Source organism: Mauremys mutica, chromosome 6 (genome assembly GCF_020497125.1).
Source record: "Mauremys mutica isolate MM-2020 ecotype Southern chromosome 6, ASM2049712v1, whole genome shotgun sequence".
Lineage (NCBI taxonomy): Eukaryota > Metazoa > Chordata > Testudines > Geoemydidae > Mauremys > Mauremys mutica.
Window position 1 is genome coordinate 26,007,662 of NC_059077.1, and position 27,384 is coordinate 26,035,045.

A 27,384-nucleotide genomic window follows, 5' to 3' on the forward strand; every position below is an offset into this window, starting at 1 on the left:
TGCCCATGATCTTTGACCTGCATGTTAATAAGCACCATTCACAGCACAGCAGAACAATATGCACAGTGTATGCCGAACTAGGAAGTGAGGCAGGAATATTTCCATTATATCCCCTTTATAGTGCATGTTGGAGTCATCTTTGCCCTTTCCCTCAACCTTATGAGCTTTTAGGTTCAACTCCCCTGCCTGCTATGAATGCTTAATGGAATGCTAGGGCAAAGCAAATCCCTGATAGTCTTTGTTTGACCCTCAGATCTGTTATAATTTAAGCATTTCGGTGGTTTGCTTGGTAACAGAGTGCCATTGGAAGCAAAGAACACTGCAGGGTCAGTTTCTTCGGTAGCAACAAGTGGGTTCACCGAGTGTTGTAAAGCCCCCAGACTAGATTGTGAATTCAGTGAAAGGGGCTTTAGAGAAAGATTTTGGAGGATAATATATTTACCCAGCATCAATGTTTATTGTTTCTCCCACATCATTTATCTTCTCTTTATCATGACTGTTATTTTGAAAATCTCTTCCGTGGTTTCTGGGAGTGAAGTAACCACTAGGACGATAAGAACAAAAAAACATTTTTAGCAAATATGCCAATGAGCCAAAATTTTCAGCAAATTTTTTCAGTTCACAGTTTTGAGTGAATTCACACTGTGTCAGGACTGGAATGTGGGCAGTTTGACCTAATGGTTAGAGCTAGCCAGGAGCTGGAAGCCAGCACCACAGACAAAGCTGGAGTCAGGAACCAGGAATCAAGTCAAGGGTCAGGGTCAGACCCAGGGGTCAATAACCAGAGCCAGGGGTGAAAGCCAAGGCTACGGCAAGGGGGCAGGGCTGGGAACAAGAGCAAGATTAGGTACAAGGCAGGCACAGGAGCAATCACAGCTGCAGGCCTAAGCATTGAGCAGCCAGTGCCCTGCTGCTGCTGAGCTTAAATGAAGACCTCCTGGCTCCTTTTAGCCAATGGTGGCCTGCTGATCGGGCAATTCTGCTGCAGCCCCACTGGGTTTATTACCCTGCCTGAAAGCTGAACTGACCCCAGGCTCAGCTGAGGGAACTCAAGCCCATGGTTCCTGACACCTTTTGTGTCCTCTATCTGCAAAGATTTGAGTGATCAACTTTTATTAGTACAAATTTGTGCAGAAGTGTGTAAATTTTAAGCTCTTACTCTGGAATGCTCAAAGTAAGCAAATAGCTTTCTTGTGAGCATTCGTGGTAGAAATCCGATTCTAAGAGTTATGCTCATCCAATCAAAGAACAGAAACAATATCATGTGACTTACTAACCACAGACAACTAGCAGCAGTTTGAATTTAACCTACAAGCTAGAGAGAGTTCAAAACCTCGTGACTGATTTTTAACAATTTTTAATTCTGTGATGACTAAATTTGAGGAAACCACAATCTTGTTATGGACAATCCCCAAACAAAAGAGAGGCAAAAATATATGCTGAATAAATCTAATTTACTTTAAACTCTGATTAGAGACTCTAAACAGGAATGGTCTGAGTGTAGCAGAAGAGTGGCAAAATTAGTCAGAGGCTCTCCTTCATTTTTGTTTAACAGACATAAGCCAATAGCAAACAGTCTCATCTTTCCTTGAAGAAATTTTAACAAGATGTTAATTAGAGAGCGAGAGAGAGAGAGACTAGCAGAAAATGGACAGTTTAAGCAGATATATGCCAGAGATCCGAAACAATAGTGATATAGGCCTTTAAAATGTAAAAATATCTCATCACATCAAATTGGGCCAAATTGCTCTAGTGCAAATCAGGGCTTACTCTGTCTGTACTAAGGATTTCCATCTCTGCAGCTTCCTCCTGGGTTGGCTTTGATGGCAGGAATTGGGGAAGAAACCGCATTGTAAACAAGGCCCATGCAGCCTATTTAATATCTGAACTTGGTCCATGACACAATTAACTTTGCAGCAGCATAAAATAGTCTTTATGTAAACTATTTAGACCTTTTTTTAATCTACAGAGGGAGAAGAATTTCTGAACAATAAGGAAAACCAGTCACTCTTGCTCACCATGTAACAGCCAGAGCACAACCTCCCAGGCTGCTAAGTACTGCCTGCAAAGTGGGAGGCACTTTTAACGCAGCAGAAGTCAATGAGGCACTCAGGGCTAGATCCACAAAGGGGACTTAAACTCAGTGTAACAATGCCTAACTTTTGTTCCCCTGCTGTCTGGGAGGCACCAATCTCAACCTGGGATTCTCAGCCATGAACCCTCTCCTGAAGTTAGGTGCTTAAGCAAGATCAGCCCTTTCTTGCAAAAAAATAAAAGTGATGTGGTATCTCCTTGCATAACCCAGAGGTTAGGGTACTCCCCTGGATGTGGCTGAGTCAGGTTCAAGTCCCTGCTCCAATTAATATTTAAGTATATCACCATCTCCTGAAGAAGCTGTTCCACTTTTTATGAAAGACCTATAGCTCAGTGGCTAGGGCACTAAGCTGGGACGCAGGAGATCTAGTTTCAGTTGAATGCACCTCACTGGCAGACTGGGGATTTGAACCTGGTTCTCCCACACAGGGCCGGCTCCAGACCCCAGCACGGCAAGCACGCGCGTGGGGCGGCCCTTTCCCGGGGGGGCGGCAGGCTGGGCCGGCGGACCTGCCGCAGTCATACCTGCGGGAGGTCCACCGGAGCCCCGGGACGACCGGACCTGCCGCAGGCATGACTGCGGACGGGTCGCTGGTCCCGCGGCTCGACTGGACCTCCCGCAGGCATGACTGCGGCAGCTCAAGCGGAGCCGCCGGACCTGCGAACCGTCCGCAGCTGCGGGAGGTCCAGCCGAGCCGCGCGACCAGCGACCCGTCCGCAGTCATGCCCGCGGGAGGTCCGCTGCTCCCGCGGCTCCGGGGCACCTCCCGCGCATGACTGCTTGGGGCGGCCAAAAAGGTAGAGCCGCCCCTGCTCCCACAGCCTGGAAGGGAGCGCTAACTACTGGGCTACAGGGCATAAGGGAATCACTTTGATGCATTTTGTGCAGGGCCCAGTTCAGTAGGTATGCACTAAGGTGGCCTCTAAGCATGCCTAATAGATTGGGCTCCATGGGCTCGATAGGTGGGGGAATACCTAGTTTGTGAATGCCACAAGGGCTTAGTGTGAGCTAGGCATTGGGCATCAGGAGTCAGGACTTGGGTGGCTGTGCACATGCCCAGCTGGCAGAAATGTAGGCACCTACATGGTTATGTGGCAGCTGAGTGGGGGGACACCTGGTCAAAAAGGCATCCTGGTGGTTCCAGTCAGCACCGCCGACCGGGCCATTAAAAATCCAGTCAGCAGTGCTAAGGCAGGCTAGTCCCTCCCTGTCCTGGTACCACTCTGCATCCCTAAAGTGGCCAGCAGGTCTGTCTCTTAGGCCAGGGGGGGCATGGGGCTCAGTGCGCTGCCCCCGCCCCGAGCACCTGCTCCACACTCGGGAACTGGCCAATTGGAGCTGAGGCGGGGAGCGGTGCCTATGGGTGAGAGCAGTGCCTGGCGCCTCCTGGTCCCCCAGCCTAGAACCCGCACCTGCTGGCTGCTTCCGGGGCACAGCACAGTCAGGGAGCCTGCCTTAGCCCTGCTGCGCCACTGCCCGGGAGCTGCCTGGCTAAGCCCGTGCCCCAACCCCGAGCCCCAGCTCCCTGCCACAGCCCTGAGCCCCCCCCTACAGCCTGAACCCCTCAGCTCCAGCCCCACCCTAGAGCCCTCACCCCCTCCTGCACCCCAACAACTTGCCACAATCAGCGGCCCCCCCCCACTCTTAATCCCTCAGCCCCACCCCCCAGCCCAGAGCCTGTACCCCAAACCCCTGGCTCCACCCCAGAGCCAGCACCCCCAGATGGAGCCTGCACCCCAACTCTCTGACCCAGCCCAGAGTCCCCTCCCACACCTAGAACCCCTCATGTCTGGCCCCACCCCAGAGCCCACCCCCCCCAGTTAGAGCCCTCACTCCTCCTGTACCCCACCCCCCTGCCCCAGCCCAGTGAAAGTGAGTGAGGGTAGGGGAGAGAGAGCCACCGAGAGAGAGGATATGTAGTGAGAGGGGGGCAGGGCCTTGGGGAAGGGGCAGGGGTAGGACCTTGGGGCAAGGGTGTTTGGTTTTATGCCATTAGAAAGTTGGCAACCCTAGGGATTGGAGGAAGTACATTTTGGACTGAAGTGCCTAAATCCCTTTGTAAATCTAGCCCTCGTTGTTTTGCAGGACTAGGCCACTGGAGAAGAGCACTCCCATCTACTGAACTCAAATTCACACCCTTTCCTAGAGGCCAGCTGCACTATCACTGCTTTCTTGTTTTCCTGTCTCTCTCAGAACTATACTTTTATTACAGGCTGGCAGTTCTTAGGTAACTGCTTTACATTTGAGAATGCTTAACTATAAAGAGAGGCTAGAAATAGGAGATTAAGCAATGCCATTTTCTTTATATTTTCTAATTAAAATGCATAATGGTACTTTTATAAGGAGGCTGGCCCTGTAAGGGGAGCTGGGCCCAGCCAGATGTGACTGATCAGCTCTCTCCCAGACTGATCAGCTATGAATCTGGTGATTTTAAAAGCCAGCAAGTGGCTCCATTTCGGTTAAGAGCTGCCAAGAAGCCCAGGAGTAAAGGGGGGAGTTGTAGGGAGGAGACCTACAGGAAGTGGTTTGACTCCAGTGGCAGGAGAACTTCCAGGCAAACAACTTCTAGGGGGACTGTAAAAGCACTGCCAGGAAGCAGGAAGCCCCTGGGGGAGGGATAAAAAAGCACAGTTTGTGGATGATTCGAAGGCAGATAGCCTGTAGATAGGAAGCCTGTAGGAACAGATAGCCCTTGCAGAAGATGCAGCATTAGGGAGAAGAAATGATTGATGTGGAATTTGTGTTCCCAGTTTTTATGAACAAGAAATATAGCTGAATCCCTGAGCAAAAGGGCCTGAACCAGATTCTGGATGGGTATCAGTCTTCCTGGGCTGGGGAGACAGGCCAGCAGCCTACAGGGACTGATGAATAGTGAAGAACAAATAAGGGCAAGCGACAGGAATATAGGTGTAGGTAGCTACTGGGTAGCCAATTCATCTCAAATCTAATATGTATCTGCAACACTTTTCCCTCCCCTATTTTTATTCTCAGCTGATCTTAAACAGAGACTTCGAAGAGTGCCAACTATTTACACTTGGGTATGTAAAGAGAAAGCCAACTGATAAGAATAACCTAATACGTACAAAAGATTAAGTAGAGTACTCCCAAACAGTGAGCTGCTAATAATCTGTAGGTTACCTGGTGATAATATAAAAAGTGAAGACCAAAGTACATTAAATCCTTGACAGATTCAAAGAAGCAAGATACAAATTTAGCTAAGAAACACCCCCACACACACCTCAATCACTGACACAGGTTTTACTATCACCTTATTTTAGAACTGGAATTTGTATGTTACTGTTTGCTCTGTTCTCCCATTAAATTATTGGTGAAGTTGGTAATGACTATAAAGTTGCCCAATACTTTCCATTATATACACCCCTGTTTTCTATCACTAAACTTCAGCCATTCAAGATGAATTTTTAAGTTTCAGCAAAAATGGTTCATCCCTTTCAGAGAAAGAGCTTAGAGCAAAATAGGTAGGTTATCCAATGCTAGATGTTTCCAAAGTTCTCTTAGAACAGCACTAAGAACTTCATGCTTTGGAAAAGGATCTTGAAATATGGCACTGGCTCAGTCCCTGGGATATGAGATCTTTTGCTGTCTGCATGAAAACCCACCCAGATCTGGCCACGTTACAGGCCTCTATAGGGTATGTCTTCAGAGCAACTAGACACCTGCAGTAGGTCCGTGCCAGTCAACTCCGCCTTAGCATGACTACTGCAGGGGCGGGAAGGATGATACAATGTACCTCATATACATCATACACTAAAGTTCCAGATAATGCATTCTGCTTTGCCTTTAAACAAGAGCTGGTTGGAATAAAATAATATTTGTCACAAAAAATATCATTCTGTCTCTTCCTTAAACCAAGCAGCCTCAGGAAAGAGAGACTGCCTACCACTGAGTACATCAGATACTAAGAGGTTTCCATGTATGTGTATCAGAGCATTGGCCATTGAGGAGCAGTATTTCCTGGAGCAATGTAATTCAGATATACCATGGCTAGGCAGGTGGCAAGCTGAGGTGGTTAGTTATGCTAAATATTATGCTCTTTTACCTGATCCCAACAAGTGCCAACTTCCTCCTGGCCTCAGTGGGAGCTGGGAACATGCAGCACATTGTTGTAAGTGCTCAGCACCTCTCAGAATTGGGATCATTGCTGGAGCACCTGATCAACGACCCTGTTGGTAGTTCAGAATTTCTTGTTGGCACCAATCTCTTTCCAGCTTTAACTACGCTGTTCATCCTTTCCACCTTTAGTACCTTCAATTGTGTTTTCTATTGATTAGGAGAAAAGCAGTGATTGTGGCAAAGTGACTCACCAGCTGGTACGTGGCCTTGTGGCTAGAAGCAGCATTTTTTCTCTACCCAGGTCTGCTGGTGGTCCCCTTCTTCTGCCTTGTTACTCAGCCTTTGGTCTTTCCCCTTGTTGGGGTAAACCAGGGTGAAAACCCAAACAGTCCCAGGACCTCACCATAGGCCCATGGCCCTGGTCCAGGCCCAATAGTCCTCTGGTCCTTTGGGTTTGGGGTCTTCCTGCTAATCTTAGTGGTGAGGCTGTAGGAGAGACCAGTCCCTGGGTGACAGCCCAAGGACCCTCATAGCAAGTGGTTAAGGCCTGTCTGGTTACACTGTTTCTTTCTTCCTGGGCTACTTTCTATGTTAGCCCACCTTCTTCCCAGGGGGCTCGTATTCTCAGCAGGGGAGGGGGACAAGTGGGAGGGGTCTGTCTCAGGGTCTAGCCTCTAGTCCCTGTTTTCTAGACAACAAAGGAAAGGAAACTAAATTAACAGAAATAAAGAGCAGCACCAGCTTCTCTGTCCTTCCACCACCTGTCCTACCTCTCTGTGCCCACAGGTAACTGAAGGTAGCTTGGCGCTCTGCTGTGCTCCTCTCTAGGTGTGAAGGATGAGACGTCTCTCTGTATCCCCAGGCTGGGCCTTCTGAATTGCACTTCTCTCTTTTTATACTCCTCCAAGACTGGCTTACTTGGCAGGTGCAGTGGCCAGCTCCTGCTTGAGCCCAAGGCTGCTCTTTAAACCCTTCTTGCCTGATGTGGGGTTTGTACACCCTGTCACAATGATCATTTTTGTTTGTTGCCAGTAGTGCTCTTCATACACTAGGCAAGTAAAAATGTACAATATAGGACCAGTCTCTCCCCGAACAGGTTAAAAACCCAAACTGGACAGACAAGAGTAAAGTGTTCAGATGGCAATTGGCCAGTCCTATGTTGCCAGGTGGGGCTCATGCTGGCCACTGCCTCAGCACCCCCCCTTGGACTCCTTAGCTTACAAATGGCTTTCACATGTCCCATACTAATACCCCTTTCCAGTGCCTTGTTTATTAACAAAGTTCAAAAGGAAGACAAGTCTTCCAGCTGAGGCTTTTCCTTCAGCCAGCTTGTTCTCTACATTGCAGCCTCTCAAGCTGGTATTGGCTCCTGTGTTGGTGACCTGTCCCTCTGGCCAGGTCCCTTGAGAATCTCATCCCTTCTGAGATTCTTACCAAGCACAAAAAAGTCTTCGGCCCACTTTCCAACTGGGCCCAGTCCCTCCTTCCTGAGGGTCTCTCTTCTGTCCTCAAGTTTCACAGGCTCCTCCTCTGGGTTCAGCCTGCAGCCTTTCCCAAGCTCTGAGTCTCTCCCCTCAATCCCTTCTGGGCTCTTTGAGTCTCTCCCTGCCCCCTACTGAGCAGCAACTCCCAGAGTTTCCTGAAAACTTCCTTCTCCATCTGGCTCTCCACAGACCTTTCTTAGCTACCTCCCTAGAGGCCTGATTCGGTCACATGACCTACTGTCGCAAGACATTACTCATTTCCCTCACCACCACCTGGGGAGACAAGTTAAGTGTGTCACTGGTGGGGCTGGGATCCATCGCCCCTTAAAGAGGCCAGCAACCTAGTGAAATCCTGATGCTCTCAGGTTGCTCTAACACAGCACAGAGTAGAAGATATGCACAGAACAGAACAGGATTAGGGAAAGCTTTATGTTGGTTTGAACTTCACCTTCTGACTTCTAATCTATGCATTTTGCCTTGATCCTGTGTGCATTAAGTCAATGGCAAAATTACCATTGACTTCAGTGATGCAGGATCTGATCCTTTGAGAATAACTGAGAATCTGGTGCAATGAACATTTTCATCTGTGTTCAAACAATGGGATCCCAGCTGTACACCACTGGGAGTTTTTGCATGACTGGCATTATCAGAAAAAGGCCTAGCCAGACAATCAGCATGCAGCATGGCATTGGATAATCAGTGATTCCTTATCCTTACCATATTCTAATCTTTATTAAATCTAAAGAAAAACAGAATATATAAAGGAAAGGCATTTCATTATACATCACAGCAGTGTTTGCTTAGAGTCCCTGAAATTTGTCTTTCCCAGGAGGCCTTGGTACAAATATAGATTTCTCCTGTCGTCTAGTACACACTTAAATATGACTTTAATTTGCTGAGAAAGTTAGCTTTGCTTTGTCTTAGTATTTTAAAACAAGTTATTAAATTCAATAAATCTGTCTGTAAGGAAAGAAAATAATTTTCCAGCACTGATGCTATAATAATTTTTGGAATCAGCCCAGATGAAAAACAGGCAGAGTAGCAGTAGTATACTTTCCATTGTGGTGACTGCCCCCAAATTAAACCTGTTTAATAGTATGTTACAAGGACATGATCCTGCAGAAAATACCGCTGCCTTTTTGGCTGTACAAATCCCAGGAAAGTTGGTGGCAGGCCAAATATCAAAGAGAGAGTGGCTCAGTGAAACGAGGCAGTATTGGCAAGCTCATTAGAACGGTCGTACTGGGTTAGACCAGTGGTCCATCTAGCCCAGTATCCTGTCTTCCAACACTGGCCAATACCAGGTGCTTCAGAGGGAATGAACAGAAAGACAATCCATCTGTCATCCACTCCCAGCTTCTGGCAAACAAAGGCTAGGGACACTCAGCGCATGGTGTTGTTATGTGGAGGAATAAATAACATTTCCTTATTCACTTTCTATAAGAAAGATAGATTTTATAGACATCTATCATATCCCCCCTTATTTATCATTTTTCCATAACTGAAAAGTCCTAGCCTTTTTCTTCTCTCCTCGTATGGAAGCTGTTCCATACCCCTAATAATTTTTTGCCTTTCTCTGTACCTTTTCCAATTGCAATATATCTTTTCTGAGATGGGGCGACCATGTCTGCACACAGCATTCAAGGTGTAGGCATACCACGTATTTATATAGAGGCATTATTACATTTTCTGTCTTACTAGCTATCCCTTTCCTAATAAAATGTTAGACACTGTAAGCTTTTTTTTTTTTTTGACTTCCATTGCACATTGAGCAGATGTTTTCAGCGAACTATCCATGATGACTCAAAGATCTCTTTCTTGAGTGGTAACAGCTAGTTTAACCACCATCATTTTGCATGTATAGTTGGGATTAGGGCGGGTATGGATCAGCGTTCATGTCACACTCCCTATCAATACCCGGCCCAAGACGAGGAAGCTAATAATCTAACCAGCAGACCAAATTTGGTGATGAATCCTTGTCACATGCCACATGTGGCACATTGCACATACACTAAAAAAATTGGATTATGTTTTCCAATATGCATTACTTTGCATTTATCAACATTAAATTTCATCTGCCATTTTGTTGCTCAATCACCCAGTTTTGCGAGATCACTTTGTAACTCTTTGCAGCCTGCTTTGCACATAACTATCTTGAGTAATTTTGTATTGTCTGCAGATTTTGCACTCATTCACCAGCTGTCAGTCACCTTCTGCTGCCACCTGCCTCTCTACCGTTTCCCGGAAACCCAATAGATACTGTGATCTCTGCACATCAGTCTGTTAGTAATTTTCAGCTCTTTGCAGGCTGGGCAGAAATACTGCCCCATCTCAAGTGATTGAAGCGCTCAGTGATTTTTCAGCTCTGGACAGAAACACAGTCCCCCCACCACCAAGTGATTTCAGCTCTGATTGAGCAATTAAAAAAACAAAAGAGGCTCCTAATGAGTCCTATTTAGCTCTATTCTTTGAACAACAGTGGACAGGGAGATAGGTTAAACCAGCCTAGGGAGAACCCTTCAAGGAGCGCAGCCTCCTGATTTATATTCCTGCCCCAACTCCTCTTTCTTTCACAGGGCTCTGACATTCGAGCCCCTGCTTAATGAGGTTCTTTCAACTAAGAGTGACCCCCCTCATGTGGGAGAGGTTAAGCACAGTTACAACACTGGTAACCATGTTTCACTTGCCCTTCATTCAGTACTGAGGTCATTTGAACCCAACACCAGCCAAAGTTGATCGCTTAACACAGCTGTATCAGATAAATATGTAAACTGAGCAGGAGCAAACTGTATTTACATAAACACACCCATAGTCTCTTCCCCTCTCAGCTAGCTGACAGGGAAGCATTCATTCAGACCCTGCTTACACAAGTAAACTGGGGGAATGTGGAGTAGTGCTGCATTGCCAAAACAAATAGCACCGTTGTGCTTGATGGTTCTGCAAGAGACATCAACCACTATGAGACAGGTTAACCATGGTTCTCCTCAGAAGAGAGACCATGTGGTCTTTTGGTATGAGGAAAGGCCTGGGAACAGGGAGAATGCTAGCTGAGCAACCAGTTCTCTAATCTCTGGGAAGCCCCTTAACATTTCTATTCCATTTAACCTGAACTCCCATATTCAGAATATTTCTGAAAACCAGCATTACAGTGTAGTTGAGCTGAGGTTTCCTAGACATAAATTGAATATTAGTTTGCAAATTGTTGGGTTTTTGATTCAATACAAATGAGTCATGAGCAAAAGGGTGTTCATCGAGGCAAAATAAACATTTCCTATGTTGAGAAGGGTATGATTAAATCTTCATGCCTCACAGAAAAAGACTGTGGGAATAAACACTGGATAAATTTAGCTTGCATATATAGCTATTTATTACCAGTTCAGTCAGATTTGAGCTAAACACTTGCTCCCAGGTCTAGCAACCAGCCTTACATCCCAGGCTCGTAAGACACCTGGTATTCTTATTAAGAGTAGTATATTGAACTCTGAAGGCACTAACTGAGATCAGGCTTCCTCTGTCTGTGGGTATGTCTACACTACGGGATTATTCCGATTTTACAGAAACCGTTTTTTTAAAACAGATTGTATAAAGTTGAGTGCACGCGGCCACACTAAGCACATTAATTCGGTGGTGTGCGTCCATGTACCGAGGCTAGCGTCGATTTCCAGAGCGTTGCACTGTGGGTAGCTATCCTGTAGCTATCCCATAGTTCCCGCAGTCTCCCCCGCCCATTGGAATTCTGGGTTGAGATCCCAATGCATGATGGGGCAAAAACAGTGTCGCGGGTGATTCTGGGTAAATGTCGTCACTCAATCCTTCCTCCGTGAAAGCAACGGCAGACAATCATTTCGCGCCCTTTTTCACCTGGATTGCCCTGGCAGATGCCATAGCATGGCAACTATGGAGCCTGTTTTGCCTTTTGTCACTGTCACCATGCTACACAGCAGCATTCATTTGCCTCTGCAAGGTAGCAGAGACGATTACCATCCCTATTGCACTGTCTGCCATTGTAAATTGGCGATGAGATGATGGTTATCAGTCATTTTGCACCATTTGCATTTGGAATTTGGCGATGACGGTTATCAATCCTTTTGTACCGTCTACTGCTGTCATGGGTGCTCCTGGCTAGCCTCGCTGAGGTCGGCCGGGGGCGCATGGACAAAAATGGGAATGACTCCCCGGGTTATTCCCTTCATTATGTTTTGTCTAAAAATAGAGTCAGTCCTGCTTAGAATATGGGGCAAGTGTACTAGCGAACCAGAGAGCACAGCCGCTCCATGTCAGAGCCCCAGAGATCCCACAGAAATGATGAGCTGCATGCCATTCTAGGGGGTGCCCCTGCAACAACCCCACCCGTTGCTTCCCTCCTCCCCCAACCCTCCTGGGCTACCATGGCAGTGTCTCCCCCATTTGTGTGATAAAGTAATAAAGAATGCAGGAATAAGAAACACTGACTTTTAGTGACATAAAATGAGGGGGAGGCAGCCTCCAGCTGCTATGATAGTCCAGGCAGGACATTAAAGGGTGGGGGGGGAGAGGAGCGCAGCCTCCCGCTGCTATGATAGTCCAGGCAGTACAGAATCTTTTCTTTAGACATGAAGGGGGGGGGCTGATGGAGCTCAGCCTCCAGCTGCTATGATGAGGACGGTTACCAAGCCTTTTGTACCATCTGCCGGGAATGACCGGGAGTCATTCCCACTTTTACCCAGGCGCCCCCGGCCGACCTCACCAAGGCCAGCCAGGAGCACTCACAGGCTGATGATGAAGACGGATACCAGTCATTTTGCACCCTCTGCCACCGGGAAGGGGATGCTGGTGTTCAGCGCTGCAGCACCCCGTCTACCAGCAGCATGCAGTAGACATAGGGTGACATTGAAAAAAGGCGAGAAATGATTTTTCCCCTTTTCCTTCACGGGGGGGAGGGGGGGAAGGGTGTAAATTGACGACATACACCCTGAAACATCCGGGAAAATGTTTTTGACCCTTCAGGCATTGGGAGCTCAGCCAAGAATGCAAATGCTTTTCAGAGACTGCAGGGACTGTGGGATAGCTGGAGTCCTCAGTACCCCCTCCCTCCCTCCATGAGCATCCATTTGATTCTTTGGCTTTCCATTATGCTTGTCACACAGCACTGTGCTGTGGCCTCTGTCTATCATAGCCTGGAGATTTTTTCAAATGCTTTGTCATTTCGTCTTCTGTAACGGAGCTCTGATAGAACAGATTTGTCTCCCCATACAGCGATCAGATCCAGTATTTCCAGTAAGGTTTGGTTTGAATCCAGATCCAGTAAGGTTTGAATTTGGGACTGTATCGCCACCCGTGCTGATCAGAGCTCCACACTGGGCAAACAGGAAATGAAATTCAAAAGTTCGCGGGGCTTTTCCTGTCTACCTGGCCAGTGCATCCAAGTTCAGATTGCTTTCCAGAGCGGTCACAATGATGCACTGTGGGATACCGCCCGGAGGCCAATATCGTCGATTTGCGGCCACACTAATCCTAATCCGACATGACAATACCGATTTCAGCGCTACTCCTCTCGTCGGGGAGGAGTACAGAAATCGGTTTAAAGAGCCCTTTATATCAATATAAAGGGCCTCATTGTGTGGACGGGTGCAGGGTTAAATCAGTTTAACGCTGCTAAATTCGGTTTAAACGCGTAGTGTAGACCAGGCCTGTTAGGAATAAGTGCAACAGTATTAGACTTGTCAAGAGATGGCCTGGCAACTAGGAGACCACACAGTGTCCATGCAAGATTCTGAATTTAAGGACAAAGCAATGGAGGAGCAGGGATGACTTGTTAATGGAGATCAGGGGTGGCTCCAGGCCCCAGCACGCCAAGCGTGTGCTTGGGGCGGCACGCCTGCGGGAGGTCCACCAGAGCCGCGGGACCGGCGACCGGCAGAGCGCCCCCCGCGGCATGCCGCCGTGCTTAGGGCGGCGAAATGGCTAGAGCCGCCCATGATGGAGATGCATCAGGAGTTCTGCAGACAATCAGAAAAGCGTGTGGAGCTGAAGGAGAAGCAAAAGATGAAAGGGAAGGAGGCTAAGGAGAAGTGAAGGAAGGAAGAGAAGGAGCCGCTGGCAGAATATATCTGCCATGATTGTCAGATAAGGGAGTTTCTCTCAAACATGAGGGACATGTTTGAGAGTCTATTCAAGGTCGTGAACCAGAGGGACGAGCCCCCATGAATCATGGAGCCCCATGAAATTGCCTCAAAGTTATTATGTAGTACAAAATATGCAGAACAATTCCTGAGAGACAGACACTGAGCCACAGACCGCTACACCATCAGCAGTATCAAATTCACTCCACATCTGATCCTATGTGCCAGAAAGAGAAGAGAGACACTAGTGAGTCTCACAGTCTCACAGTTTAAGGGCCTGCTTAAAGAGGGAATATGATCCTTTCCTGATAATGCTCGTTTGCTAGAAATGGCAGGGTTAGGATAGGTGTATGCATTCCATCAATTGCACTTGTGAAATTCAGGAACCCATCTGTTCAAACCCCTCAAATATTACAGGACTATTTCTAGTTTTTACAATCCTGGGGGACAGCACAGCATTAGCTGTCTTGCAAACCTCTGTATGCCAGCCGTAGATTTTCCAACCCCAAAATGAGGGTCAAGATCCATAGCAGTCTGGGGTTCCAAATTTCCTCAAGGTGATAGCATCATGCTTTTGGACCATTGTTGGCTCTCTCTCATCTGGGTGCTCTGCCACTTAAGTGCTGGGGCAAGCGCCTCACACAGCTCCATGTATGGGCCCGCTGCTGGTCATCCCATGTTTCCATCACAATGTGTGGCCATGGCCCAGAAGCAACAGTCTACACAGAGGTAATCTGCCATTAAAAACAGCATCAGCTCGGTCCAGGCCAAAAATTTATAAAAGATAAACAGAAGAGGGAATTGGATTTTTCTTGCTTTCCATCACTGACTGAATGCTAATGGCCTTATCCTGCCAGTTGCTGAGAACCTCCTGAAAGGAAATGAGTTCCCTCAATTCCCATTATTTTAATGTAATTTGGGTGCACTCAGTGCCTCACTGAGGCAGGCACTCAACATCTCACAGAAATAGATGCTAAATAAACTGTCAAGCTTTAAGTCCACCTATCCCTCAGCTGGTATTTAAAATTCCTCAGCTGCAACAATTTTCCTATATGCAGCTGCCTGAGTAATGATAACTTCTGTGCTGACATCTTCTAGAGAATATAAATAATTAGTAGCCATACTGTTATCTCCTGCACCTAACATCCCAATATGGGATACACTCTTATCTTTGGTCTCATGTAAACTTAAGAAAATAATGTCTTTGTTTGACAAATTGGCTTCACACAAAATGCTAATTTAGTAGCAAAGATGTGCTAGATCTAACCTTAGTTCATGAAGCTTTGCAAAACTATCCATTTTGGTTTTGTGATTTCTCATTTAAAAATAGCAGCTTTTCACCTCCAGAAATCAACTCCCCTTTTCATGGAAAAGAGCAAAATATTTATAAGAAACCATAATTGCACATTTTTGGAGTAATCTATAAACCTGAGATTTTCCCCTGTCCCTAAAGAAGAAAAGCCAGTAGTGAGGCCTAATTAACTAATGTTTACTAAGTACTCTAACAAAGTTGATGCAAAGGACTGTAGTTGGTATGTCACGAGAATCTGCACATGGCTTTTCTATGTGGACTTTAATTTAACAACTAGTATGAAAAGTTCCCATTCATGAAAGCCACAAGGAGGAGTGTGCTGCTTCCATGTTTATTAATACTTCACTGTGTCAATAAACATGTGACTCTGTGGAAATTTACAGGATTTTAGGGACTAAACTTTTCTGGATATTTTATAATTTATTAACCTACTGCGCCACCTAGCTGCCACTAGTTGGTATTTTCTCTCAGGCCTTGTCTACACAGGAAAGGTACTGGTATAAGTGAAGATGTAAAATTAAACAGATATAGTTATATCAATATACCTCCCTGTATGAAAAAAAAATAACACCTCTAACTAGCATGGGCAGCCAGCGAAAGCCCTACAGTAGATGCAGTTACACTGGCAAAAAAAATCCCTTTACTAACATAGCTCATTTCACTTGATGAACTGGTATATGCTAAAAGAGTTCTTGCATCTCCATTAGGGGTGTTTGCTAGTATAGCTCTAATGGTAAATCTATGACAAACCCTTTTTTAGTGTAGACAAGGCCTACAAGCATCCACACAGGGAGTTATAACTACATTGGTTTAACTCTACCATTATGATTGGTAAAACATTTCCTGGTAGATATGCCATTTGTTTTTGTGACTGTGTAACAGTGTGGTCTAGTCTACACTTAAAAATTAGATCAACCTACCTTGCCTGAAGCCAATTTGTGAAACACTGAAGGGAGGAGGGGGTAAAATGGGGCTCAGGTGGGGCTACCCCTTCCTCCCCTGCATGTTCCCCCTGGAACCTGAAACTGTGCAGGGGAGACATCCCCATACCCTGCTAGGTGACATCTCCCCACCCCCTACTGCAGAGAGGAACCACCAGAGACTACAGGCAGTAGGAGCAGCTGCGGAAGTAGCCTCAGACATTCAGAGAACTATCTACAGTTTTGACTGGACTTTCTCTGGCCTGTGCTGATTGACTGTTTGTTCCAATCCTCTTGCCCCGCTTCCCTCAACCTCTTCACCTCAGCTTCACTCTACACCTGCCCCCTTATCTTCCTCTCCCCTAACCTGTCCCCCTCACTTCCCTTCCATGTTTCTGTCCCTGCACGTTTCTTTCCATTTAGCTGATCTCTCTCCAAATAACACCCCTCCTCCCCAAAATCATGAAACTAACATGATGTTTGTTACCAACACATAGTTCACTCTGCTTGTTATGTTATGTTCCCTTCATCCACCCTGTGTCCGTCTCATCTGTTTATATTCTAAGTCTTCAGGGCAAAGACCATCTACTACTCTGTCTTTGTACAGTGCCAACCAGAAGGGGGCCCCATTCTTGGCTGGTCCTTGGGCTCTACCTCTACCCCAATATAATGCTGTCCTTGGGAGCCAAAAAATCTTACTGCGTTATAGGTGAAACCGCGTTATATCAAACTTGCTTTGATCTGCCAAAGTGTGCAGCCCCTTCCTCCCCGAGCGCTGCTTTACCGCGTTATATCCAAATTCATGTTATATCGGATCGCGTTGTATCGGGGTAGAGGTGTAATAATAATTGTGGCTGTTTCTTCTCTCACCAGAGTGAATATTCTTTCTTTATGAGACGTCTGCTGGAATTTTTGAGTTGACAGTTGAAAGTTTAGTTTTAAGTTATGTGGTTTGTAATGAAGAAATTACTGTTGCAGTGCTGCCAACTCTCAGTGAGGAGGGAAAGACAACAACAGAAAATGCAGCAATGACTAAAGTGTTAAATGCCTCTTTTGTTTCAGTTTTCACCAAAAAAGTTAGCAGACAACGAACATAGTGAACATCCGTGTAAATGGGTAGGCTCTAAGGCTAAATAGGGAAAGAAGTTAAGAACTACTTAGACAAGTTAGATATCCTCAGGTTAGCATGGCCTGATGAAATACATCCTAGAACTCTTAAGGTACTGCCTGAAGAGATCTGAGCCATTAGCAATTATCTTTGAAAACTCCTGGAGGACAGAAAAGATACCAGAGAACTTGAAAAAGAGCAAATACAGTACCTATCTATAAAAAGAGGAATAAGGACAACCCAGGCAATTATAGACCATCTTAATTTGCTACTGAAAAGAAATGGAGCAAATAAATCAAATAATCAATTTGTAAGCACCTAGGAGATGATTAGGTGATAAGCAACAGTCAACAAGGATTTGTCAAGAACAAATCATGTCAAACCAACCTAATATCCTTCTTTGACAGGGTAACAAGCTTTGTGAATGGGGGGAAGCAGTAGATGTGGTGTATCTTGACTTTAGTAAGGCTTTTGATTCTGTGTCACATGACCTCCTCATAAGCAAACTAGGAAAATATAGCCTATGAGGTGGATGTACAACTGGTTGGAAAGTTGTACTCAGAGTAGTTATCAATGGTCCAGAGTCAAGCTGGAAGGGCTTATTAAGTGGGGTCCAGCAGGAATCTATCCTAAGTCTGGTTCTATTCAATATTTTCATAAGTGATTTAGATAATGACAGAGAGTACACTTACAAAGTTGATGGACAATACCACGCTGGGAGGGTTGCAAGCTCTTTGGAGGACAGGATTAGAATTCAAGATGATCTTGACAAATTGAAGAAATGGTCTGAAATAAACAGGATGACATTCAGTAAGGACAAATGCAAAGTACTATGCTTAGGAAGGAATAATCAATTGCACAAATACAAAATGGGAGATGATTGCCTAGGAAGGAGTACTGCTGAAAAGGATCTGGGGGTTATAGTGGATCACAAATTAAATATGAGTCCACATTGTAACACTATTGCAAAAAGGGTGAACATCATGCTGGACTATATCAGAAGGATTGTTGTAAGCAGGACATGAGAAGTAATTCTTCCACTCTACCCAGCACTGATAAGGCCTCAACTGGAGTATTGTGCCCAGCATAGGCAACTGGTAACTGTTGATAGTGGGCGAGCACAATGGCAGGCCACTCCTCCTCAACACCACAATCATGGTCAACTTCCTGGTGACTGCCAAGGCACCCTCCAGCAACACCCTCTTGCCCATGGTGCCCCCCGACCATGACACACTGGGCGGTCACCGATATCCCCCACCCTTAAGGCCAGTCCTAACAGGGTCAGTCTTAGGGAAAATGGTGCCCTGGGCAAACTTGTATTTTGGCACCCTGGCCCCTGCTGCCTCCCACCCCTCCCCACTGCCACTAGCCCCCACTGCCTCCCCTGGTCCCCTATCGCCCCCAGCCCTTCACTGCCTCTCTGGGCTTCCTTCCCCACAATCACTCCTGTCCTCCCCTGAACACTGCCTATCCTGTGCACCAAATGAGGCAGGGGTCCTCTGGAAAAGATAGGATGTGATCATGTAATTAAAGACTGTATCACAATGGATAGGGCTGAATTAAGCTTGAAATCTTAAATCTGTCATTTCCTAACTTTTTAGTGCTTGACTTTGGAACCTGAATTTTTTTTAATTGTGTGCGTGTGTGTGTAACTGTTGTACAGAAAACAATGGCATATGACCCTGAGCATTTTTTCTGATAATGATCTTGTTACTGTTATTTATGGTATTGAATTTTCATTCTTGTACAAACCTAAGCATTCTCTTACATGTTATAATAAATGTAGTTCTACTGAGCCAATCACAGGTACGCTCTCTTGATATTATAACACTTCACTGCATCACCATGCACCTGTGTACTATAGTTGTTACCCAATCAGTGATACGACGACTTACGAATTCAGACTTTTAAAGAAGAAAGGGATGCCAGGGCAGTACAAGGCTGTGGTACAGTCAGCACTTGCTCAGATATTTCTCTTGACATTCTCCTCCTCGGCTACTGCAATAGTGAAGCTCATTTGTGCACCAGATTTTAATTTTCTCAGGGGTTGTTCTAAGATTGAAACTGCCACAGGAATGAAGACCTGCCATAAACCTCGCCATCTTATGGTCCGAACAAATAGTAAACTTTATCTTCCCAAACACCATCACATAGCATGTCAGCTAACAAAGTGGTTTCTCACTCCAATGCTGCACCTTTTATATGTACTAACTCCTTTTTAAAATCCATTTTGGTTAGAAATAAAATCTTGCGGGAGGAACCTGCCCACAGAGAAAGAAAAGTGTTGCTATTACTTTTTTGGCAACTGCTCCCATGTATTATTTCCCATTTAAAAGGGCTTTAGATTTTTTTCATACAAGTTAGTTGGCTTCTAAAGAGGCTAAACATCTGGAGTGAGCTGCCCAGAGTATCCCATGGGATGCTAACAATGAATTCCTAAAGACTGTTTTCAAGAAATAACAGACACTCATAAAATATAGAAAAAGATATTTCTTCGATAATGTGTTACTGGAAAGTCTTCTATTGCCCTGGTCTTTTGTGAAACATTTCACAAGCCTGTTTCTCTTATTCTGTGGAATCTCTGAATCAGTGCCTGCCATATGAAGTCCTTTTTCAGATATACTGTCTCCACCATGGACACTGTATATATATTTTTCCCTTTTCCTTTGAAGAGTCACTGTGAATGTAGGTAGCATTGTTCCAATGGCTTCATTCCATCCCAAATAATTGAAAAAATCTGAACGTTTTTCATAAGGGGCATATTTACCACATTGTAAAAGTCAGTACTCAGTAAAAATAATTGATATGCCAAAGTAAATGGAATACTTAATCTGTATTTAAAGAGAGATGAAAGAAGATGAAGATAAAGCTATAAGTGCTTCTGTGAAATATAGATCTTACTAGAGAAGAGCTGTAGTAATGAGTTTAATGTGTAAATGTATAGTCAGTTTTATGTACAGGTAGCACCTCAAAAGTGAAAGGTTGATATTCTAATCTAAGTCTAAAATCAGCACCTGATTTACCTCATCTTTTGTAGCTAGTTAATGCACCTTTTCCATTTGCATAAACATTATTTTATAAAGGCTCCAGCTGGAATTGGGGTCCTTTTGTGCTAGGCGTTGTACCGACAATAGAACAAGACAATCCGTGCCCTGAAGAATTTACATTATACATGGATGAGACAGAAAGGAAGTATTATTCCCAATTCACAGATGGGGAACTGAGTCTGTAGAAGTTAAGTGACTTTCAAGGTTACACTTGAAGTCAGAAACTGAACCCAGATCTCCTGGTGTCCACCACAAGACAATCCTTCTTCTGTAGATCTGATTCCTCTCTGTTTGAACAGATCACAATCATCTTGGATTTATTCATTGTTCAAAATGATGCAACCACATTTTTCTTAATTTGTTTATTCTGTGGTTATTGAATGTTCACATAAATCACATGATGCTGTTTCTGTTTCCTAACTGGAAACTCGTTTAAAATTAGCATGAGCTCAAAAGTCATTTTCCTTGAGCATTCCTACTGGTAAAACGAATTCACATGAATATTTGCAGAGAGTGAACACAAAAGGGACAAGAACATAATTACATCAATTTCATGTAGCAGTCTAACAAATACTTGCAATAAGCTTTTCTATATTTATGTATCTAAGCGCAACAGCCAGAGTGACTCCAGCTGATCACAGCTGCCAAGATGGGTCACGGAGAGAGGTGCTCTCTCAAATAACATAATCCCAGATCATGTAGTCTGATTTCAGACATAAACATACCTTGAATTCTACCAGAAGGTAGATAAGTAGCCAGTGCAGAGCATAACGCTGTGGTGCATTCAAAGGATGAGCTGCTACATTCTGCATTAACCAACTTCCAGAGACTTTTGAAGGGTTGCTGCAAGTGGAGCTTCATGTAGTATGGAAGAGCCACATCAGAGAAGTCACAGCCCCTGTAGGCCAGCCACGGAGGTTGGGAAAAGGCCATTTTCTGAGCACCCAGGAGCAGAGACAAAGGTAACATGATCCAGAAACTATTAATACCTAGCTCCTATATAGCACTTAGCAGATCTCAAAGTGAAGGGAGTCAGGATCATTACTGGCGATGTATTACCAGGCATGTTGAAAGCAAGACACAAGAAGTAATTCTTCTGCTCTACTCCACGCTGATTAGTTCTCAACTGGAGTACTGCGTCCAGTTCTGGGCACCACATTTCAGGAAAGATGTGAACAAACTGTAGAAAGTTCAGAGAAGAGCAACAAAAATGATTAAAGGTCTAGAAAACATGATTTATGAGGGACGATCGAAAACATTGGATAGGTTTAGTCTGGAGAAAAGAAGACTGAGAGGGGACATTATAACACTTTTCAAGTACATATAAGGTTGTTTACAAGGAGGATGGAGAAAAATTGTTCTTAACCTCTGAGGATAGGACAAGAAGCAATGGGCTTGAATTGCAGCAAGAGCAGTTTAAGTTGAACATTAGTAAAAACTTTCTGTCAGGGTAGTTAAGCACTGAAATAAACAGCATTGGAGATTGTGGAATCTCTATCACTGAAGATTTTTAAGAGTAGGTTAGACAAATACCTGCCTGGAATGGTCTACAAAATACTTAATCCAGCCTTGAGTACAGGGGACTGGACTAGATGATCTCGAGGTCCCTTGCAGTCCTATGATTACCCTTGTTTTAGAGATAGGGGCACAGAGTGAGGTGACTTACCTAAGGTCACCTAGCAGGCCAATGGCGGCACCAGAAATACACCGCAGGTCTCCTATAAAGACTTAACCAGCACCTCCAATAGAATGTGCCCTCACCCTTCAAAGCAGTCTTCTGCCTCCCTCCATCCTCTGCTTATCAACTCCACTTCCATTTTATCAGGGCTGAGCCTAAGACAGGTGCTCCCAGCTGTGTCTATAGCTCTCTGACCCCATGGGGAAAACAGAATCTGCAGTAAGTGGGTCTCCTGATAAGTGCATTCCAGATGTACATATATTGTTTGTGTATTACTTGATCAGTGCTACTAGTGTGCTCTGCTCTGTGCGAGACATGGTTTCTTCCTGAAGGAGTTTATAATCAAAGGTCCCAGTCCTGCAACAGACAAGATGGGAGTGCTACTCCTGGGGGAATTCTGCACTACTGCGCTTGTGCATAATTAATGAGCCATGCATCTTTTACATTTTTTGCACAGAAAAAAGCTTCTGCCGAAATGTTGTGGCAGTTCCACCTTTTGCCCACCAGAGGGTGCTGTGGCAATAGACTACAGCAGCAGCTCCCAGCTAGCTAGGGAAGAGAAAGAGCCTGCCTTCTTCGTAGCACCTGTCAGGTCAGGTCAGGAGATAGGGGCTATGGGGAGACAGACAGTGTGGGGTACGGGGGGGGTGTCAGGCAGAAGCTCATAAGTGGTTGTGGAGGAGGACAGACTGGGGCTGAATGGGAGTGGAGGCACAGGGCCACATGGGGGAGGGAGGTGCAAAGCCACATAGTGACAGGGGAGGGGGTGCAGAGCTACACAGGGACAGAAGGTGGTTGAGTGGGGTCACAGAGACACATGGGGATGGGGGAGAGGGTGCAGGCCCACATGGGAATGGGGGTCTAAGTGGGGGTGGAGGGACACCTGTGGACAGGGGGTGCAAGGACACATGAGGATGCAGAGACACATGGGGATAGAGGCAGATGTGCCTGACTGAATTGGAGAGGCTAGGGGTCAGCCAGGCTCTGCACGGGGGAAGCTCCCTAACAATCCCTCCCCCTGCAAAAAATACCTGTTCCATACTTTTCCCACCCATACCCAACAACCCTCCATGTTCACATCCAGGCTTCTTCCCAGCAATTTACTTTCTTCTCCCTCAGATCCTCCGTTACCCCTGACTCCCCCAGCCTTTGCACTGCTTCAGAGGCATACAGGAAATACGGTTCTGTATTGTAGTTTAAATGAATTATTACTCAGAGTTCTGTATTAATATGCCTAGTAAGGAATCTATTTGTCAAAATATTTTCTGAATCTTTTTTGTTGTCTGTATTGTTACAGGAATACTTGCTGCCAGGTATTTTGAAATAAATGACCAAAAATAATTGAAACTTGATTATATTGTGTTATTTTGACAAATAAAATATGCAGAATTTTGCAGAATTTAAAAATACTGTATGCAGAATTTTTGGTGCAGAATTCCCCCAGGAGTTTTTTTTTTCATTTTTTTCAATATCTTCATTAATCTGGAGGATGCCGTGGACTGCACTCTCAGCAAGTTTGCAGATGACACTAAACTTGGAGGAGTGGTAGATATACTGGAGAGTAGGGATAGGATCCAGAGGAACCTAGATAAATTAGAGGACAGGCCAAAAGAAACCTGATGAGGTTCAACAAGGACAAATGCAGAGTCCTGCACTTAGGATGGAAGAATCCCATTCACTGTTACAGACTAGGGACTGAATGGCTAGGAAGCAGTTCTGCAGAAAAGGTCCTAGGGGTTACAGTGGACAAGAAGCTGGATATGAGTCAACAGTGTGCCCTTGTTGCCAAGAAGGCTAACGGCATTTTGGGCTGTATAAGTAGGGGCATTGCCAGCAGGTCGAGGGATGTGATCATTCCCCTCTATTCGACATTGGTGAGGCCTCATCTGGAGTACTGTGTCCAGTTTTGGGTCCCACACTACAAGGAGGATGTATCAAAATTGGAAAGAGTCCAGCAGAGGGCAACAAAAATGATTAGGGGGCTGGAGCACATGACTTATGTGTAGAGGCTGAGGGAACTGGGATTGTTTAGTCTGCAGAAGAGAAGAATAAGGGGGGATTTGATAGCTGCTTTCAACTTCCTGAAAGGGGGTTCCAAAGAGGATGGATCTAGACTGTTCTCAGTGGTAGCAGAAGACAGAACAAGGAGTAAAGGTCTCAAGTTGCAGTGGGGGAGGTTTAGGTTGGATATTAGGAAAAACTTTTTCACCCAGAGAGTGGTGAAGCACTGGAACGGGTTACCTAGGGAGGTGGTGGAATCTCCTTCCTTAGAGGTTTTTAAGGTCAGGCTTGACAAAGCCTTGGCTGGGATGATTTAGTTGGGAATTGGTCCTGCTTTGAGCAGGGGGTTGGACTAGATGACCTCCCGAGGTCCCTTCCAACCCTGATATTCTATGATTCTATGAGTAGAATGCACATGGAACCTTACTGATTTCAACAATGTTCCAGGCGGGTGCCTATGAAATTGCAGAAGCAGGGCCTAAAAGACAAATATTCAGATGCAGATTAAGAAACTCAGAAGATGGACTTGGCTTCATATGGAGTCTTTAAAATAAAACACCCCCCTTCCTCCTCTCCCTCCCTCCCCCACATTAAGAACACATTAATGTTGCAAAGTCTCACTCAAAAGTTAGGAAATGCCAGAAGTAAGGTTGCCTGTGCAAACTTAATTCAGCCCCCTGTGTACATGTATTATGATAAAGTCTTTAATTACTTGATCACATAGTATTTTTCCCAGAGGAAAAATATACTCCGTGCCATGTTTATTATTCAAGCCATGCTCTGAATACAGAATTATTCATTTCCTTGTAAGCTTTTCTCTGCTGCTTATCACAATAGTATCTGAGTGATTCATAAACATTAACTGATTTATTTTCATAGTATCCCTGTGAGGTGAGGGGGAACTGAGGCACAGAAAGATTAAAATCAAGTGTCCACTAATTTTGGTAGCCTAGGATCTTATTTTCAAGCTACTTAGCGTTATATAGGATTTTATAGATTCAAAGAAGAACTCCCATCAACTTCAGCTGCAGCTGTGACTGCTTAGCCCCAGCGCTGCAAGTAGAGCCCTCAAAAAATGAGGAACATACAATTAGTGGCCATCTGAGAAAAACTTGCTTTAAGTGGCTCACCCAAAAACTGTGGAAGAGGCAGCAATATAACACACTTCTCCAGGATAGCATCCAACTGGCTTAACCATGAAAGCACCCTTTCTTTACCTGCAATCCCCTACTTCATTACCTTCATTCACTACACACCTTCCAGCTTTTGCACAAAATGAGACAGGGCACTTACAGATAATAGTCTCCTTCACTGCTCAACCCTGATTCAGTCACAGAACTTTGGTCCATCCTGTGTACTGAATACAGCAGGATTCTGTGGAAAAATAGCATGGGATCACATAATTAAAGACTGTCAAAATGCATATGCAGAGGTAGCCTTAATTCTGGTATTTCCTAATTTTTAACAGCTTGACTTTTCAACCTAGCATTCATTTAGCACAGTGTGTGTATAATATATTATGTGCTAGGTTTCTCCAAAAACAAACTTTAAAAACAGAATTTCAGTCATGCAGAATCATACTGGGTCATTAATAGGATTGGAACCTTTAGATCCATTGCACAGACCTCTACCACTTCAGCTACCTGAGTAACAGATAACACTACTTGGTCCTCATCCACTACACAAGATAGAGAGAGATTTGAGAGTCACGGATGTTTGCTGAGAGCACAGGAATGGTGATGACTCAGGAATCTTGGGTTCAGTTCCAGGTTTTGGAGGGAGTGGGCTCTAGTGATCAGACTCTTCTGCCTGTTCGCCCCCTCCCCAGCCCCAGGTCGACCCCTTTCTGTCCCTGCACCAACTCCTTCTCATAACGCCCTCCCCAACCAGGGGCGGCTCTAGGAATTTTGCCGCCCTAAGCACGGCAGGCAGGCTGCCTTCCGCGGCTCGCCTGCAGACGGTCCGCTGGTCCCGCGGCTTTGGTGGACCTCCTGCAGGTGTGCTGCGGGACCAGCGGACCCTCCACGGGCAAGCCGCGGAAGGCAGCCTGCCTGCCGCCCTCACGGCGCCGGCAGAGCGACCCCCGCGGCTTGCCGCCCCAAGCACACGCTTGGCGTGCTGGGGCCTGGAGCCGCCCCGTCCCCAACTCCTCCTCCTCGTGACGTGAGTCCTGTCTCCTTGCTGTGTCAGTCCCCAGTCCCCAATGCTATCCCAGTTCCAGTCTTGCCCTCTAGGCTCCTCATTCAACTTCCATTCCTTCCCACCTCCACCACACTGGATCCTGGTCCCGATCTCCTCACACCTCTACTCCAGTTGCACTTTGTCCCAGTCCTCTCACTCTAGCACAGGGGTCTGCAACCTATGGCACGTGAGCCGATTTTTAATGGCACATTGCTATGTGCTGCCTGCTGTGGTCCCGGCCCCACTCAGCCCCTCCGCCCACTGCTCTCTCCTGCAGGGGCAGGAGGCAGAAGCTTGGTCCTGCCAGCAGCCAAGCTCTCCCCTCCCCTGCTTTTTCCCCCAGCGTGGTGCTTTCCTGCCCCTCCTCCTCTCCTTCCCTGTGCCGATCAGCTGATCGCCCTTGTGAGGGGGAAGGGGAGCAGAGCCACAGTGTGCTCAATGCTCTGGGGAGGAGGCAGAGAAGAGGTGGGGACAGACAGGGCCCTGGGGAAAGGAGTGGAATCGGGGCATATCTCCTCCAGCCCCCTGCCGTGAGCCGCTCATGGCAGGGTCAGGGGTGGCTCCAGGGGCAGCTCCAGGCACCAGCGCACCAAGCGCATGCCTGGGGCGGCAAGCCACAGGGGGCAGCCTGCCAGTCGCTGTGAGGGCGGCAGTCAGGCTGCCTTCGGCGGCATGCCTGCGGGAGGTCCGCTGGTCCCGTGGTTTTGGCAGCCGAAGGTGCGGGACCGGCAGACCTCCCACAGGCATGCCGCTGAATCTGCGTTACCAGCGGACCTCCCGCAGGTGCACCGCCGAAGGCCGTCTGACTGCCGTGCTTGGGGCGGCAAAATACATAGAGCCGCCCCGGGCAGGGTGTTGGGAGAACCCCCACGAACTGAGCACCCTAGCCCTCTGCCCTGACCCCTGCACCCCCTCCACACACACCCAGCCCTCTGCCCTGGCCCCCACACCCCCTCCACACACACCCAGCCCTCTGCCCTGGCCCCCGCACCCCCTCCACACACACCCAGCTCTCTGCCCTGACCCCTGCACCCCCACATACCCAGCCATTCCACACCCTGACTCCTGCACCCCCTCACACACCTCCAGCCCCCGTTCTGACTCCTGCACACCCCACACATACCCAGCCCCCCACACCCTGACTCTTGTACCCCACCACATCCCCACCACCAAACGGGAGCTCCTGCCCCCCACATTCCCACCTGCATCCCCGGTTTGGGGTCCCGGCTGCCGGCCCCACACAGCCGACTGCCAGTCTGGGGTCCTGGCTGCCAGCCCCTTACCAGCTGGGGTCCCACAGGCCCCGCTCAGCCCGCTGCCAAACTAAGTGAACGGAACCCCAGGCCGGCAGCAGGCTGAGTGGGCCAGTGGCGTAAGATCAGC

General features: G+C 46.5%; 1 long non-coding RNA gene across 1 annotated transcript; it reads right to left on the reverse strand.

Moving 5' to 3' along the window:
• Nucleotides 1-461: 461 nt before the first annotated feature.
• LOC123372173 lies at nucleotides 462-25,221 on the reverse strand. The gene is made up of 3 exons (XR_006580156.1): nucleotides 25,114-25,221; nucleotides 17,787-17,880; nucleotides 462-544 (listed from the first exon to the last, which is right to left on the reverse strand). It is a non-coding gene; the product is annotated as an uncharacterized LOC123372173 (long non-coding RNA).
• Nucleotides 25,222-27,384: the final 2,163 nt, after the last annotated feature.